We start from the raw sequence: 16,905 nt of genomic DNA, 5'->3' as shown, positions 1-16,905 counted from the left end.
CACATTTCCTGCCATTAATTCTTCTATTTCAACCCTCAGCTTGTAGAGGTCTAAAGGCTTTGTTTGCGGAGTCTGCTTCTCTAATTCACGACTCCAACTCTCAATTTCATCCGGAGTTACCAGAGAGACATTCCTAGTACCTGTTGCTGTTTCTAATTTAATTTCTTTTGTATTAAAAGGGTTATACCTCTGCTGTGTTCCCTTTCCAGTCTGTTTGTTTGGCAATTCCAAAAACGCAACTTCAGACTCGCACTCACTGGACTGATCATCTATAATGATCGGTTCCTGTCTCGGGGTTGCCATGACTGGGGTCATAACTGGAGTAATCGGATTTCCCTTACCATTTCCGTATAACGGGACCACCGGTCCAATAGTTACTGGAATAGTCAATGCCTCAGGACTGGTATTTATCTGAGAAATTTTCTGAATTATTTCTGTTCTTTGTCTAGCTAGAGCCTCTTGCTCCTTTTCCACTAGTACCCTTCTTAGAGTTGTGTCATGTAATATCTGGGGGGTCAATGGAGGAGTAAAACTCGGGGCAGTAGGATGCGTTTCACTTGGTCCTCCCCCATAATTTGGTTTCGGGAATAAAGTTCCAGTATTAAAGGACCTGCGCTCTTCCCCATATGGAGGTTGAACAAACGGCAGTCCCGAATTCGAGGGTTTCTCTTCGCTTTCATACAAGGGTCTGGGGAAAAACGTTTTCGTACGTGGATATTTTTCTTCCTGACTTGCGGGCACTTTGGGATATATATCCCTTGTTTCCACCAGTTCGGGTTTCTCAGGATAGGGTAATACTTGACCACCCCCTCCCAGTCCCAGTAACCTGTCTTCTTCCTTTAGGAAGTGGCGTCGGGGAACATCTCCTACACTGGAAGGTCGGGTTCCCTCATTGTAAGGTGGCGGACTTCTGGTACAGATGTCATCTATTAATTCATCATCTGAATCCCCCAGGGCCCCCCAATGCTTACATTTTTCAGTACTTTTCTCACCCGCTCCAATGTTATGACATGCCGGCATCATGGGAAACAGACCCTCAACAATCATGCTCTGCCTCCACTGTTTCATCCTTTTATCCCTGGATTCCTGTTTCTGCCTGGGGTACCACTTGGTCAAACCCTTGTCCATTCGGGGTCTTTCTCTTTCAAAAGCCTCAATCTCCCATTCCTCTAATGCCTCATACTGCGTTAGTCTCGGTCTGGGATGCAGTTCATTCATTCGGGTTCTTAAATTAAATAAGATCCTACCATTGAAAGTACCATCTAACGGAAAAGCCAATACTCCGTCATCTTTTGTGTACTTCACCCAATTCTCCAACCACACACAGGTATTGTACCCTCGGTCAAACATCATGAATGAGGCAGGAGTATTGGGTGCTGGGACAAGAACACCTTCCCTAGATTTAATCGGTTTGTCCGTTTTAAAATAATTTTTCACTTTATTTACAAGAGACATTTTTCTCTTGGTTCCGTACATAATATCGTATCTATTAGTCTTCCACTGATCCCTTTCAAACCCTAGGTGCCTTGGATCAGGTCGAGTTCCTGTAGTCTGCGAGTGCCACATACGACTTCTGCGCTAAACTTTGTTTACAAACTACCTCCAATCAGAACGCGTTTCAGAAAATTCGTGCAACCAATGGGTGCGCGACACAAAATAAGCTCTGCCAATGGGTGCGCGGCCCCTTCGTGAGACAGTTCCCACGCTCCGGCGCTCACCCCTCCTTTACAATTTCAGCTCCGCTACCTGCCCGCTGCTTCTACCAATCCCAGCGCGGCACAGAGTGACGTCAGAGGTGCTTCGCGACTGACTCCCTCCCTTCACAAGGTAACGGAAACTTTCTTACTTTTAAAGTGCTCAGTGCTTGGTTATTTTACAACAAATACACATTCGCCACAGTGCTCAAGTGTCTAGACAGAGAAAGAATTCTTTTACAGCAAGTAAACTACTTCCATTTACTTTTCACTCGCTGCGGGCAGATCTCTTCCGCCTACCCTTCACTCTAGCATCGGTGAACCTGTTATTCCCCTAAACTCATCCACTTCTTTCCGGGATATATTCCGAGTTTAAGGTTTCTCAGCGGACCCCTCTGCTTTCACGCTAGCTCCGAGGAACCTGCTACTTTTCCGATGTGACCCTTACTAGGTTACGCCACTATGGGAATTTTGCCAATGAACCCCGTTACTGTCATTTATTCACACATATATTCAGAAAACCCTAGTTAGTGCTTCCCGGTTATCCTAACCTGCACCTAACTTTCCTCGAACCTGTGACCTCAGGACAATGGATTCTATTCACCACTTGCCCTTTCAATTCCCCGGGGAGTTCGGACAACAAGAAACAAGACGGTTGACAATTGCATGGATTAGTACATATAACAATATAAGAACAAGAATAATAACAATACAGTAATTCATGAATTATTTTTACAAGATATTATTCGTGCGTATTCACAAGAGATTGATCAGGTCTCTTAGAACAGCCACTCTTATAGCAGCATTAATATAATAGCAGCTTCCGACTTAACTAGTCCAACTAATCCCTGCCTTACTCTCAACTAGTCCCTAACCATCCTCTAGCTACCAGAAAACTGATAGAGCGCGCGAGGCCACCGACCAACAGTTTTCGCCGTTTCCGGCTTCAGGGCCCATATACTTTTCAAATCACCATATACATCGATCAGGTGACTTCACGAGCTCTATCAGGTTGGTGTGTGTGTGTTCCCTGCTACCAATTTTCGGTGCACCCGACTTACCATCCACCGATGCGGGTACCTAATGACCACAATGAATCAGGGAGCTAGCTGTAAAAGAAAGGCAGCAAAATACAAACCAAACCAATAACATTCAAATACTGTTTAAATGACCACGGACAACTGGAAGTTTTAAAATGTTTATCTAAAGTTCAATATTTTCTTGCATGAGGTACAATAAAACAAGGCAATCAATAACCAAGATAACGTAAATCACATAGGCAGAAAGAAATAATGACAGAGTAATCATCAAGGTACTAATAAAATGTAGCGAGAAAATACTATGTAAGTCAGTATTATCTAAACAGGGATAGACTAAGTGTGTGTTACTATAGAAGAGCTTATAATGAATAACACGCTTCACTTAAGGTGAAGGGGCCTTTGAACAATCTAGGCAACGAAGTTCTAGACCATATCAGAAAATGACACACTGCTATGCAAAATATAATTTCTAACAATTGAGAAGGCATAGGAATAACTTTGCAAAATTATAAATGACTTTCAATAATTGCGGAAAGGCATGGAAAATATAACATATGCAATGTTGAACTTTATTATAGCAAAAGTTAGAAATTCAGAAGGTGCAAGAATTTCAAGAGGTTCAGAGTAATATTTACCTAGAAAAGGTGTGGAAACCAAACCCTGGCCACGGGTCAGTTAAGGACAGGAAACCCTCAAGGAAGGATACCCCTCAAAGGACAGCAGGTGCAGAATGGACACCCAGGACAGGACAGGATACCCTCGGAAAGGAATCAGGACAGGACCCTCAGGACAGGACAGCAAACCCTCAGGACAGGACCCTCTTCAGGACAGGACCGGAACCCACAGTTCGGAAGCAACGCCTGCGCTCCACCCGCTCTGTAGCTATCGATCAAGACCCCGATTGGGTCAGCGAACTCCCAGCTAAGTGCCTTGCCAGCACTTTAAGGTCCAGTAGAACCTTAGTCTATGGTCAAATTCGGACAGAGTGCTCCGCAGCGCTCTGTATCTTCAGTCACCTATTGAGTGCGTTGGGTCAGTGACAGGTCAGCTAAACCAGACAAGTCGGACGGTTCACTAGGTGAACCCAGGGTAGATATACAGTTTGGGGACAGTGTACCACCCCCCAATGTTGCAAAGTGTCAGAATCCCTCAATTTCGATTGGTCCTAAGGTAGGGTTTGGGTAACACACCAATCACAATACGCGAATTGAAGCCTTCATTAACATATTTGGGTACCGCCTAGCAGGTTTGGGGTTCCCATGAGCTAACAGTAGCGCAATATTACAATGTATCACATAAGGAGCCACATTCGCTGTTCTCGCAGGGCAGAGGTGACTTTCTCAGGAGCATCTCGCCCATCACTGCCAGCTGGCTATGTTCCATCAGCCAAGGTCCCTCGTGCTGCCGAATGTCGCACAGGCGCAGAAGGGACCTCCAATATGGCTCTCCTCTCACTCAGACCCCCATTTACCGCGGTACATGAAAAGTAAGCGAAAACAAATTAATACATAATAATGTCATTAGGAAAACACATCACAGGGTTTATACTTTTTAACTCATCATCAAGGAATAAACTTATGCATTTAAATGTTAGCTACATTGAGACGGACACAAGAGCAGTGGCACGAGCAGTACCACATGATAAGCACAGCTATGAATTACGCATGCGCATAACTTTCCCTCCACTTCTGCAGACGCGTCAGGACACGTGAGTGTGGCTGACGCATGCGCAGTAACTAAAATACAAGCGACGGCCATTTTAAAAGGACACGGATTAATTTCATTAGCAATACACATAGGCAAGCTTCAAGAACCTTGTTTTAAACAAAATAATTGTTAGTAAAACATACTTTGTTACCTTATTACACATAAATGAGGTTCTTGATTTCGGCAAGCCGCAAATATGCGAAGCTTTGCTTCATCAGTTTCACCACTGCCCTCTTCCACTGCGATGGAAAAATCCCGTTCCTCATCGCCCTGTTCATAATCTCCAAAAGTGACGCGAACAGAGTCTCCTTGCACTGCTTTAGGAGCTTAAGAGGGCAGGGGTCAAGCGGGGAGGCCGACCTAATCCTGCCAAGAAGATTCTCCAGGTCTAAAAGAGAGAGGGGAGGAAAACTACACAGACTGCCCTGAGAGGAGACCTCAGCCACCAATAAGGGGGGGGGATAAAAGAGGAGGGGAAATGGCTAAGGAGGATTTCTGCCGCTCTAACGCAGTGTAAATATCCCCAATTTTTGATTGAATAAATTGGGCAATGTCGTTACAGAGCTGTTGCGGCCCAATCACGGGGTCAGGCATCTGCAGGGAGGTAAGAGAGTCAACGATTTTAAAAAGCTCTTTCGAGGAGGACAGGGAGGTGGTAAGAGTTGAAAAATTTTCCTGCTTGATTCTAATGACCTCCGCCTTATACCTCCTCAGTAATGTTTTATGAGCTTCTTTGTCCTTGAGATCCCAGGAGGCCTGCCAGAGGAGTTCCTGTCTCCTGACTCCCTGCCTAAGAAGCCTTAGAGACTCAGAAAACCAGGGGGCCGACGGCCTCTTTCTAGCGCAATAACGCAGAGAGGCCGGCGTCAGCTCATCCATTGCTATTTTGAAGGCGGTTTCTAGTTGATGTACCGCCAAGCCTACATCTTCTTCCCAGACAATAGCCTCACTAGGGATCCTCGGGGCAAGTGACTCATTTGAAATATTCTGAAAATTTCTCTGAGATTCCACTTTACTCCCATCTTTTATTTTACTGTTCGTGGAGGTAAAGGTCAGTTCTATCGGGACAGCAAAGTGATCGGACCAGGAGAGAGGAAGCGGATCTTTGACAGTCAGCCTCCCGTCATTCGAAAAAATCCCATCAAGCGTATGACCCGCTTGGTGGGTGGCCCCCTTTACTCGCTGATGTAGCCCACAAGCAGTTAAAGTATCCAGGAGGGAGAGGGTTTCCGTGGACTCCAGGTCCTCCAAATGGTAGTTCCAATCCCCCAGAATCGTTAAGTGCTCGCGACCAAAATAGGGTTCTAAAATGCCGAGCAGATTTTTTTCAAAATCTTTTCTAGACCCCGGAGGTCGATAGAGAAGGATACCCGTAAATGGGATCACATAAGGACCATTTAAGGAGAAATGAAGGGCCTGAAGGGTTTCCTGAGGATCAGTTAGAGTGGTGGTGTGACATACCAGACCCTCCTTAAACAAAATACCTAACCCTCCCCCTATCCGTCCGACCCTATCCTGCCTGACCAGTGTATAACCTTCGGGAACAGCTTCCACCAGGTCGGGGCCCGAGGACTCTTTAGCCCACATTTCGGTAGCAAAAACCCAAGCGGGTTTTCTGTCTAGGACAAAATTCTTAAAAACAACATTATGTTTTATAATTGATCGTGCATTTAAAAGGAAGCCATGTTCCCTCATGGCACAGCTGCTCATAGTGTCACCTTTCGCGCCCGTAATTGGGCCCAGAAAAGAAACAGACCCAGCGAAACTTGTCTGCAAACAGACGCACGGGGGAGAATTAGGAAAGTCCTCCGCCCTAAATTTATAATGGCAGGAAGTCCTAGTTGGACGAAAGGTCTGTAAATTCTGCCAAGAGTACCTGATAGGAGGGAACTCCCCGGCAGCCACCCCGGTCGTCTGCCCGACCAGCCCGTCCTCAGCGCGGACAGGCGCAGACGGGCTGGACTCTGGCGTGACCCCGGGATGCTTCGGCGCACACGCAGTGCGCACACGCTGCGCGTCACCATCTCAGAGATTTATAGGGCTCTAGCTAGTCAGCCTGACTGCTAGAACGCTCGTCCCCAGTCTAAAGCGTCTCCTCACAACTCCCAAGATGGCGCTCCAAAACGCGATAGCCAGCCCGCTGAAGCCGCGGTGGAGGGCACGATTATGGTGCAAGCAATGCGGTAGGTTAAATTAAGAACAAGGCAAAGTGCAAAATTATATTTTAAATAAAAAACAAAACGGGAGATTTTAAAAATAAAGCGGCGCCTGATTTACAAAGCGCAGCGCGCAGTGATGTATGCCTTAGCAGGCAGGGCCACATCAGAGGGCCAGGGGGCAAAGAGGAGCCCCCAAAGTGACTTTCTGCCTGCCTTTCATGGTGGGTTAACCACCATAAAAAGTCGGGCTGAAATTGACATTGTAATCCCTACGGTGGTGCTTGAGCAGGCACCGCCACCATTGCAGAAATTACAGTCCATCCAACGGGTTCCTTGAGGCTGTCAGATTAGGACGGTCTCGCTGATGGCCGACCATCCGCCCAACATCCTAATGCAGTGGGCGGGGATGCATGGTCCGATGGCGGTGGGACTGCCACTGATGGCCTGATGGTTGTGGTCCCACCACCATATTAATGAGGCCCTTAGTATTAAGAATTTGCGGATGATATTTGGAAGCTTAAGTTTCTTCTTCTGTGTTGGTGAATCATTTTTGGGCCATTTATGGGCTGTAGTGCTATGATCGTTTTTATTATTAGATAACACATCTATGACATGTTTATTTAGGGATTCCTTTACAGCATCTTGCTAATGTACTTGCAATAGATATATTTGGATCAATGGAGTTGGGCTGCCAGATAAGCTCTGATTACTGCTCATATTAGAGTTCACCTTCTCAGTCGATCTAGACTAGAGCCTTTTTTTGTGTTTTTGAATATGTATGATCTGTTTGTGTGGAATTTATAGGGAATGATTATTGTGTAGAATTACGGTTGTTTTTTGACATGTGAAAATACGTTTTGAAATGCTAAATATTAGATTCAGATCTTTGAAACATTTTAGTCCGAGTAAAATTAATATGGAGGATTGGTATTCAGTGTTTGCACAGGTTGGTCTTTGCCTTTGTGTTATGTGTAAGCCTTTGTTGACCGTCAAATCTTTTATGGATTTTTTTTGTTTGTACCTGTCTAGGTGATTATCTGCAATTAGGTTCTCAGTGTTCTTTTTTTAGCATGGGGTTTTTGGAATTCCCTAATTTTCCTCTAAATCTATTGCATGTCTTAGATTATTGACAATGCCTTTCAGCAGCCATTATTGATTAGAATGTTTTTATTACCTTTGTCCAGGGCATATGTACCTTAAAATGTAAGTTGTCTTCTGATTATACTTCCAAAGGTTTTTTAAGTATGGACCATATGGATTAACCCATTTTATGGCCGCAAACACTCAGAATCCAGTGCTTTCAATTTCAAGTACGTATTGGTTTATGTATGAAACCCATTTTAGGAGTCAGTAAGCTTTTGCAGAGTCCTAAAATGGCTTTCCAACTTGTTACCAATTTACAGTCTGGAAGGGGCATGTTGTGGGCATTCTCACCTAATTGAGAGCAGGTAACATACGTATCAATGATTTGCAACTGGAGTTCTGCTCACAAAGCATTGACATGTTAGAGACTCAAAAACTAAAAAGTACCATTTGGATCTTTTCCCTGTTGTGAATTTAGACCACTGCCTCATCTCATGGAATTCCTTAAAAAAATGTTTTTCTATGAGCCGTTTCCATTAAGGAAATTGGACTGTTGAATTGTTTTTTACTTCAAATTAATCACATACTTACATGTTAGTGTCTCACCCTTGCAGGACATCATCCCAGTGATTTTGAATGATCAGACGGAGACACGATTTGGGACCAATCGAATGAATATTTATTAGGTAGGTTGGACTGTGATCCACTCCAATTCTTTAGTTTGTCAACGGGTCTATTAGTACCTACGTTGGTTTACAAAAGAAGTTTCTGGTCAAAAAAGGTATGTTCACAAACTGCAACCGCTTTTAACACCTAGAACAACAGTACATTTCGCCCCAAGTCTTCTGCAGTTTGCATGTGTTTTTTATTTATGGATAAGTTTACAAATGTTTGTGAGCGCCGAGGATCAGACCGAGTGCGAGCAGAGTTCCAGCAGTACCTGACGGCGGAGGTAAGAGGGACGCCGCTGAGCTGTGACAAAGCCCGGAGCGGGCTGGGTGAAGGATTCTGTTCGGTGTGAGCGGTAGTGAATTGGGGCATCCCGTGGAGGCAGCTGCAGCGGGAACTCCCGATTGCTGAGGGAGCCTGGTGGGAGTAGATTGGGAACCGAGAGGCAGCGGTGGGTGCACTGGTGGTGTGCATCCACAGAGAAAGACCAGGGATGGATCAGGGGAGCCTCGAACTAAGAGAATGAAAAGGGGGGGCCATTGGCCCCCCCGCCCGCATGGCGGTGCGGCGACCCTCCCCTCCCCCTGCTTCCCGATGGTGGGGCGTGACCCACCGGCGTCCAGTGATGACGCGGGGGTGTGCGCCCCACCACCGATTGGCTGGCGCCTGACCGTGACCCGGAAGGCGAAGAAGACTTCCGGGTCAGGGGGGGGCGGGCTGCCGAAGGGGCGGATGGAGGGGGCGTGTTGCCCCCTCCCTGCGCCCCGGGAATAAAGGCGGGGGGAGCGCCCAGATGGCCCTTGTTGCCTGGACGCTCCCCCACACTGGTCGTGCCCCGCGCTCGGGGCTGCCTAATTTTCGTTTTTCTTCCCTTTACAGGGACCTCGCCGAGTTTATCAGGTGTTGCTGGGACCAGCATCAGCGCCGCGACAACTACGGGAGGAGGAAAGGCAGCATCTCGGGGAGAAGGTGACCGGCAGTGCGGCATCCCGGGCAGAGAAGGCGACCGGCAAGGCTGTAATTTCCGGTGAGGTCTTGTGAGAGCGGGAGCCGGCCAAGCTGCAGGTGTGCTTCGCCTCGGCGTCCCGTGTGTGTTGGTGATCGCAGGGTGCGAGCAACAGCGCATAGGGGCCCTTGAGCATGTGAAGGCCCTCCTTTAGTGGCCAAGTCAGGAGAGTTACTCACCCCGCTCCCCTCTGCGGGTAAACCGGCACACTGGTTATTCGGCGAGCGCAGGGAAATTGCTGGTTGTACTAAAGGGAATGCGAAGCACGAGTCCTTAGGGCAGCAATTGGAGGGGAGACCTGGGTGTATAATAGGCAACGTTAAATTGTGGAAAAAGCGTTTTTTAGACATTTGAATTGAATGAGCCCTGTTGATTAAAATTACTGGGAGAGTTAGAGAGCGGGGTGCTGGGAAGGATTGTTTTTTCAATGAACCCTGTTTGGTTTGGAATGAACCCTGCTTTCAACCGTGGCCTTTGAGCTTGGGCGTATAACTGAGCCAGTATGTTGGGTACATCTAAACAAGCTGAGTGACCTTTTGGGACTGGTATTTTAGGAGGGTAATTGTTGTGCATATTAATTTCTGTCTCTTCCTAGGGTGCTTGTTTTTAATTTTCTGCTGTGGACTGCGCAGACAAGGAATCATCGGTGCAGGTGACGTGCTTTGGGAGGAGGGGCACACAGCAGTTCCGGTTCTGGACGTAGAGACAAACACTGGGTGGTGTCGGTTTTCTCGGCTGGTAAGGGGAGTGCGGGGGGCTTGCATTTCATTGCTTCTGGTGGCCGCCGGGTGAGTTTTACGTTAGAGTTCACTCGCCCCGGACTACCGGGCAAGCCGGTGTGTTGTGGTCATAGTTGCTTGGTGCTTACAGCCCCCCGTTTATCCTCCATCTTTGAACAGGTACAAGCGCACACGTGCACTAGGGGGCGTTAAGTAGGTGTGTAGCTTCATTTGGCGGCAATATGCCTGTGGCAAGGGGGGGAAAGAGGTCACCAATGGAGGCAATGATGCATGCCATGATGCGTAGAATGACCGCTATGGATAAGAGGTTGGGGAAGGTCGATGAGTTTGGAGAAAGGTTGGACCGCATTAGTGAACGGCTTGATGGTCCAGCAGAGCCACAAGGGAGGCCCAAGCGTCACATTACACCCCCTTTACCAAGGGGGGACTTCGCCACCCCGCCTAAGAGGGGCAAGGCAAAGAGATCGAGGAGCGTTTTGGCCGCTCCCACGCCCGCAGGTCCTTCAGCTCCTGCGCCGCCACTCCCTCCACAGGCCCCGGTCGTGCCCTCGATAATCCCTCTGGTGGTACCGCTCCCGGTTGCCCCCCAGGTAGTTCCAGTGCCAGCACTGGTGGCACCACCCACGCCAGTAGTACCAGTATCAACCCTGATAGCGCCATCAGTTCCTTTAGGGGTATCGACAGATGGGGTGGGTGTGCCCGCGGTGGTGCCAGCTGTGAGTGCCCCAATCCCCCTCTGAGCTGGAAGCACAGTTGGCGGCAGTGTTGCCTTGGTTACAGAAGGGGGGGCATCAGATCATTCCGCGGAGGCGGCGAAGTTATTGGAAAAGATTAGAGCAGCGACTGTCACAGATAGTGCGACAGGGCCTTCTGTTTCTCCCCTTACAGGATCTAATACCGCCCAGCCGAACGGAAACGGAGTTGTGCCGGCCCAAGTGTCCGGAAATGGTAAGGAGGTGGCTCTGCCTCCATTGGGCGATGGCTCAATGCCGTCCGGGAAGGAGGAATTAGCGCAACATGTTTCCCAGACCGTAAAAGAAATGATTTGGGCGGGAAAGTATATATATATTTTCTCCCTGTTGCTGGATAATAGGGAGATGGAACATGCCAAGACGCTAAAGGAATGGATGCACCCTAGTGAATGGAGGGCGCAATGTTCTAGATTGAGGGTAGAAGAAACTTCGCCTTCTCGGTCTTTACGGCTATCACGACTGAACGCACGCCTGATGTACATGCAGCAATGGCTTGCTACCAGAGTAGGATTGCGGGGTGGAGTGAGCAGTACACTGGGGACGCATGGAAGGAGTATGATGTTAATTTTAGGAAATCAAAGGAGTTTAATGCATCATTGACATGGGACAGGGTTGACTCAATGGCATGGCATAAACAGTTCTCAGGGAATACATGCGCGACCCAGTCCACCAGTACTGTCAAAGTGTTTTCGGCCAGACCCCAGCAGCCTTTTCGGCCAGGACAGGGGAATGACTTCCCGGGAAAGAGTAGGGGGGGGGAGACAGGAGGGGTGTTTGCTGGGATTTCAATAAACAAACCTGCACGAGACCGGCTGGCACGTGTAGATTTAGACATGCCTGCGGAATTTGCGGTCACCCATCCCACCCTGAAACAACTTGCAGGTCCAAAAATGGGAATCAAGATCAGAGAGGGAGAAGGAAACCAGAATAGAGGGGACGGCTTAGTGGGCCACACCCCTATTGATGTTTTAGCAATGATACCATTGTTGAACAGATACCCGGATCACACAGCGGCTACCTTACTTCAGGAGGGGTTCTCCCAAGGTTTTAGGATCCCGGCTGGGGGGTACGAGGGCAGCGCACATTGTAAGAATCAGTTGTCAGTGAAACATAATCCTGTTGTAGTGGCTGCCAAGATTAAGAAGGAACTGGTGCTGGGCAGAATAGCTGGCCCTTTCCAAGATGTCCCTGTTCATAACTTTGTGTGCTCACCGCTGGGTGTAGTACCCAAGAAAGAGAAGGGAGAGTTCAGACTCATTCACAACCTGTCAGCACCAAGAGGAGGCTCATTGAATGATGCAATTGATGATGAGATATGCAGTGTGAGATACGGTTCATTTGACCAGGCGGTGGAACTGCTGCGGGGACTGGGGCCAGGGGCACTGATGGCAAAGTCAGACATTGAATCTGCTTTTCGTCTCCTCCCTGTCCATCCTTTGGATCACCACCTCCTGGGTTTCACTTCTAAGGGAAAATTTTACATGGGCAAGTGCATGCCCATGGGTTGTTCCATATCATGTGCATACTTTGAGACTTTTAGTTCTTTCCTGGAATGGGTCATGAGGCAGGCGACAGGCCATCAGCAGGTCATGCATTACCTGGATGATTTCCTCTTTCTTGGGGCAGCGGGCACTCGAGAGTGTGCTTGGGTATTGCAGGAATTTTGCGTGCTCATGCGGGCTTTTGGGGTTCCGCTGGCGCCGGGGAAGACGGTTGGCCCATCCACGTGTTTGGAATTCCTAGGCATCGAAATAGACTCAGTGGAAGGGTGTTTCAGGTTGCCCAGGGACAAAGTTTCCAAGTTTAAGGCAGCACTTCAGCAATGCTTACGCAAAGACAAGGTCTCCCTGCAACAATTACAGGAGGTGGTGTGGCAACTGAACTTTGCCTTGCGGGTCATCCCCATGGCGCGCCCTTTCTCACGCTCCATTGCCCAGGCCATGAAAGGTCTACGGGAGAAACACCATCGCACTAGGTTGTCATGTGAGGTTCGCCAGGATATGCGGATATGGTTTGCATTCCTGGAGACCTTCAATGGCAGGGTGGTGTGGCCCGGCCCCCCCACCACATCAGCAGAGTTGGGTTTATGGACATACGCTGCTGGTAGTGTGGGTTTTGGCGCCATCCTAGGGACCAAATGGGTTGCGCAGAGGTGGCCCGAGGAATGGAGGAACTCGGGTCTAACCAACAACATCGGTTTTCTGGAATTGTTCCCGATATGGGTAGCACTGATGATCTGGCCGGAACACCTATGTAATCAAGCAGTGGTGTTTTGGTCTGACAACATGAGTGTGGTGGAATGCATAAACAAGCAGGCTGCCCGCTGTCCATTCATACTGCGCCTGGTGAAAGAACTTGTGCTACAGTGCTTAAGGTGGAACGTAGTTTTCAAAGCTAAACATGTGCCAGGCGTCCTCAATAACGCAGCTGATGCCCTTTCTCGCTCAAAAATGCAGGTATTCAGGGAACAGCTTCCTGCAGCAGACCATTGGCCAGCGCAATTCCCGGCAGCACTCTGGCGGATTGGTGCCCCAGATTACGGGACCTCGTGGTAGCTAGCCTAGCCCCCAGGACCAAGACAGCATACGAAGGGGCGTTCTTGTCTTATCGTACATTCCTGGGGCGCGAGTGGGAGGTTAGGTGGGCACAAGTGGACAGCTTTGCGACTTACCTAGAACAGATGCACAAGGAAGGGCGCACAGCGGCAACGGCAAGCAGACATAGGGCAGCGATTTCCTTCTTTGCGCAGGCCAAGGGCGTGAGGAATCCCACTAACACTTTTCTAGTACGCAAAGCCTTGAGGGGTTGGCGCCGCAAGCAAGGACACTCTGTAGATTCTAAAATCCAATAGGGCTAGTGCGATTAGCAGCCTTATTGTCAGCACTGCATGATGTCTGTAGTTCAACTTGGGAAGTACTGTTGTTCAAAGCCGCGTTGGCGTTCTACGGGGCATTGAGAATAGGCGAGTTGGTAGCAGCTTCTAAAGGAGACAAACAGGGCAGCCTTCACTGTGCCTGCGTCAAGATAAGGGAGGATACCATGTGGGTGACAATTCAAAGATCGAAGACGGATCAAGAAGCACGGGGGGGACACCATAGTGCTCCACCAGGCCCGGACCAATCCTTGCTGCCCGGTATCGCACGTAGAGGTATTTAGCAGGCAGCGGGAAGGGACGGCGGGGGTGGCACTATTGAGTCACGCCGATGGGACACCATTGACCAGGTATCAGTTTAGGAGAGTCTTGGAGTCGGCGGTCAGGAAGGCAGGCTTGGACCCCAAGAAATTTGGGACCCACTACTTTAGAATTGGGGCTGCAACCGAAGCAGTGAGTAGGGGACTTCCAGCTGAGAATGTTAAGAGAATTGGGAGATGGTCTAGTGATTGTTACAAGCGATATGTGCGGATTGACATGTTGTAACTTACCAAGGGACTCACGCCGGATGTTTTGTTTTTTGCAGTTTCTCAAACCTGTTACGCGGGGGAGGAACTTGCCGCGGGGCATCAAGGAACTTCAGCGGCTCAACACAAGCGTCAAAAGGAAAAACGGAGATTGGTGACATGGATTGTGGGCCACTCGTATGTGAGGCGTGCTAAAAATGTCTTTCTTGCAGGTGACACTAAGAAAAGGGCTGAGCAAAAGGGGTTTGCAGTCTCCTTCTTCGGGAGGGGGGTTTATGTCTCAGTCAGTTCAGAGAGTATTTTCAGAAAATACTATCCCAGCATCCCGCCCCCCGTCAGTGGTGATACTTCATCTGGGGGAGAATGATCTGGCCAAACTAGGGAGGCGCATCCTTATCGAGGAAATCATCTCTACTGCGGGGTGGGTGGCCAAGACATGCCCGGGTTGCACGGTGGTTTGGTCTCAACTTATACCTCGGTGGCAGTAGCGAGGGGGGGACTCGGTTAGGGCGTTGAATCACTCGGTAAAGAGGATTAACACGCAACTGGATAAATTGTTTGCAGACAATCCCTCATGGGTGTATTTGGGGGGAACATTTCTATCTGAGGGATGGGGTACATTTGACAGAGGCAGGTAATGTCCTGTGGGCCAAGAATATACTGACATGGTTAGAAGGTTTTGTAAGAGGGGTATGACCTTTCTAGAGTAGGAGGAGGGGAGGCCAGATCGTCGGGTAACAATGCTGGCCTGTGGCGGTAAGGTCATGACCGGTGAGCAACTATTTAAGTTCTGGGGGGGCGGCATCATCCTCGGAGGTGCCCGCCCAGGGGGGGGAGGGGCCAATGGCCCCTCCTAGAACTTGAGGGGCAGGGTCAACTGGTGCTTCAAAGGGGCGCGGGTGGGTGAGTCACGCTTCCCATAGGCCGGTAGCCACCCAGCGCGTACTCATGACGTCAGCGAATGGCGCAGAGTAAGGGCCCTCCTTTAGTGGGTAAATGGAGTTCACGGCGTGGACCGAGTAATTAACGGGCTCGGCTGCGCATGCGCACCTACGGGGAGGCGCAGCTAGTGGGACCTGACACCGGTTAGCAACCTTGCCATATGGCCAGAAATGTTAGTATGCAAAAATGAAGATGAGGATGTTAGATTCGGTTAGGAAACAATCTGTATTAGAAGTTTGTTAAGGTTAGCCTCTCATACCTGTTGAAAATATTGTATCTAATATCCTGTTATTTTGCATAGGAAATGTTGATATTTTATATTACAATTTTATTGTTTTATATCTTAATAAATACGGCCGGGGGGTCTTCGGATCCCCCGCCTTCCAAAGACATTTATGTCTCCTGTCTGTGTTCGGGTTGGTAAGGGTTCATTGGGAGGGGGCGGTAGCCGTCACTGACCATGCCAACTGTATTGGCACTTTACTGCCGGTCCCTGGAGGAGGAGCTGCGAGGCCCGACAGGCGCAGGAGCACCATAAATGTGACTGAGGTGATCGGCAGAGCGGGGCGCATATCGGACAATGATGGGCCGGTCTTAGCCCGCCTTAGCCCGTCAAAGTCTGGAGGAGGCTGGGCTGGGCCACCCCTCGTGCTTTTTAAAACTTGCATTCCAGTAGCCTATGCCAAGGGGAGACCAGATTCCCAGACAAACACGGACACGTTGGATTTGTATGTAAGTTTCTTGTTTTTTTAAACAAACACAATTCAGGCTAAATTTTCAAATTGTAAACCTGTACAAACTTGCTAATATTTGTATTTTAATTTATTTTCTTACTTCTGATCTTAACCTGCGGGACTCTGAAAAGTCATGCTATACTCCCTAGGAACTGAGAACTGTGAAAAACTGCTACCCTGTAAAGATGGGGAAAAGAAAGACTACAAATAATCCGCCATCTCCGTCAGTAAAGGGGGCATCTCGACAGACATTACTAAGTTATCTGACGGGCGCAGTAGAAACACTTGAGAAGCAGATTTCTACCGTGGAAGAATCTATACATAATGATAAACAGGGGTTATAGGTAATGAACCTGCAGAGACTAACATCCAACTGGCCCTCTTGGGGCATCTAGAAGACATAAACGGCATGGAGGGTACTCAATTGTTATTACAAAATGGTTGTATTCACTATGAGACTGACCATATCTCCGCGCGTGATCAGGAACAGGGCTCGCAACCCCTGCCTAAGCGCCCAAGAAATCTAGGGGCGATAAGAAAATTAAAGTCATCTGCCAGAGCTGATCAGCCACACTTAGGGGGTCCTAAATCAACTATGTTAAAACACCATAAGAAAGCAAGTAAGCATAGCAACATATCGATCCTACCTAATCAGAGAGATAAGCTAAGCTCCATAAAACAACCTGCTGCCGTCCACATAGACGTACATAACCTAACAACTTTGGTAAAAGATCTAGATCTATTCGTTAGAGAAACATTTGTAAAAATAGCTGATAGGGTCTCCGCTATTGATCAAAGAGTATGTAATTGCATATTAACAGGTATTAATTCGAATACTCAGAGCAATTCCCAGATTAGCGATGGCCGAAGGGAATTAACGAGGACACCGACTGCAGGTATTGCAATTACAAAAGTCTAGCCATCTGAGGGAACAAGTAATAGGGAAGGGGACAAGGCAAGGTTAGTTATGCTGGAAAAAC

Source organism: Lissotriton helveticus, chromosome 8 (assembly GCF_964261635.1).
Source record: "Lissotriton helveticus chromosome 8, aLisHel1.1, whole genome shotgun sequence".
Taxonomy (NCBI): domain Eukaryota; kingdom Metazoa; phylum Chordata; class Amphibia; order Caudata; family Salamandridae; genus Lissotriton; species Lissotriton helveticus.
The sequence above is the reverse complement of the archived record's forward strand: the minus strand, read 5'-3'. Positions refer to the sequence as shown.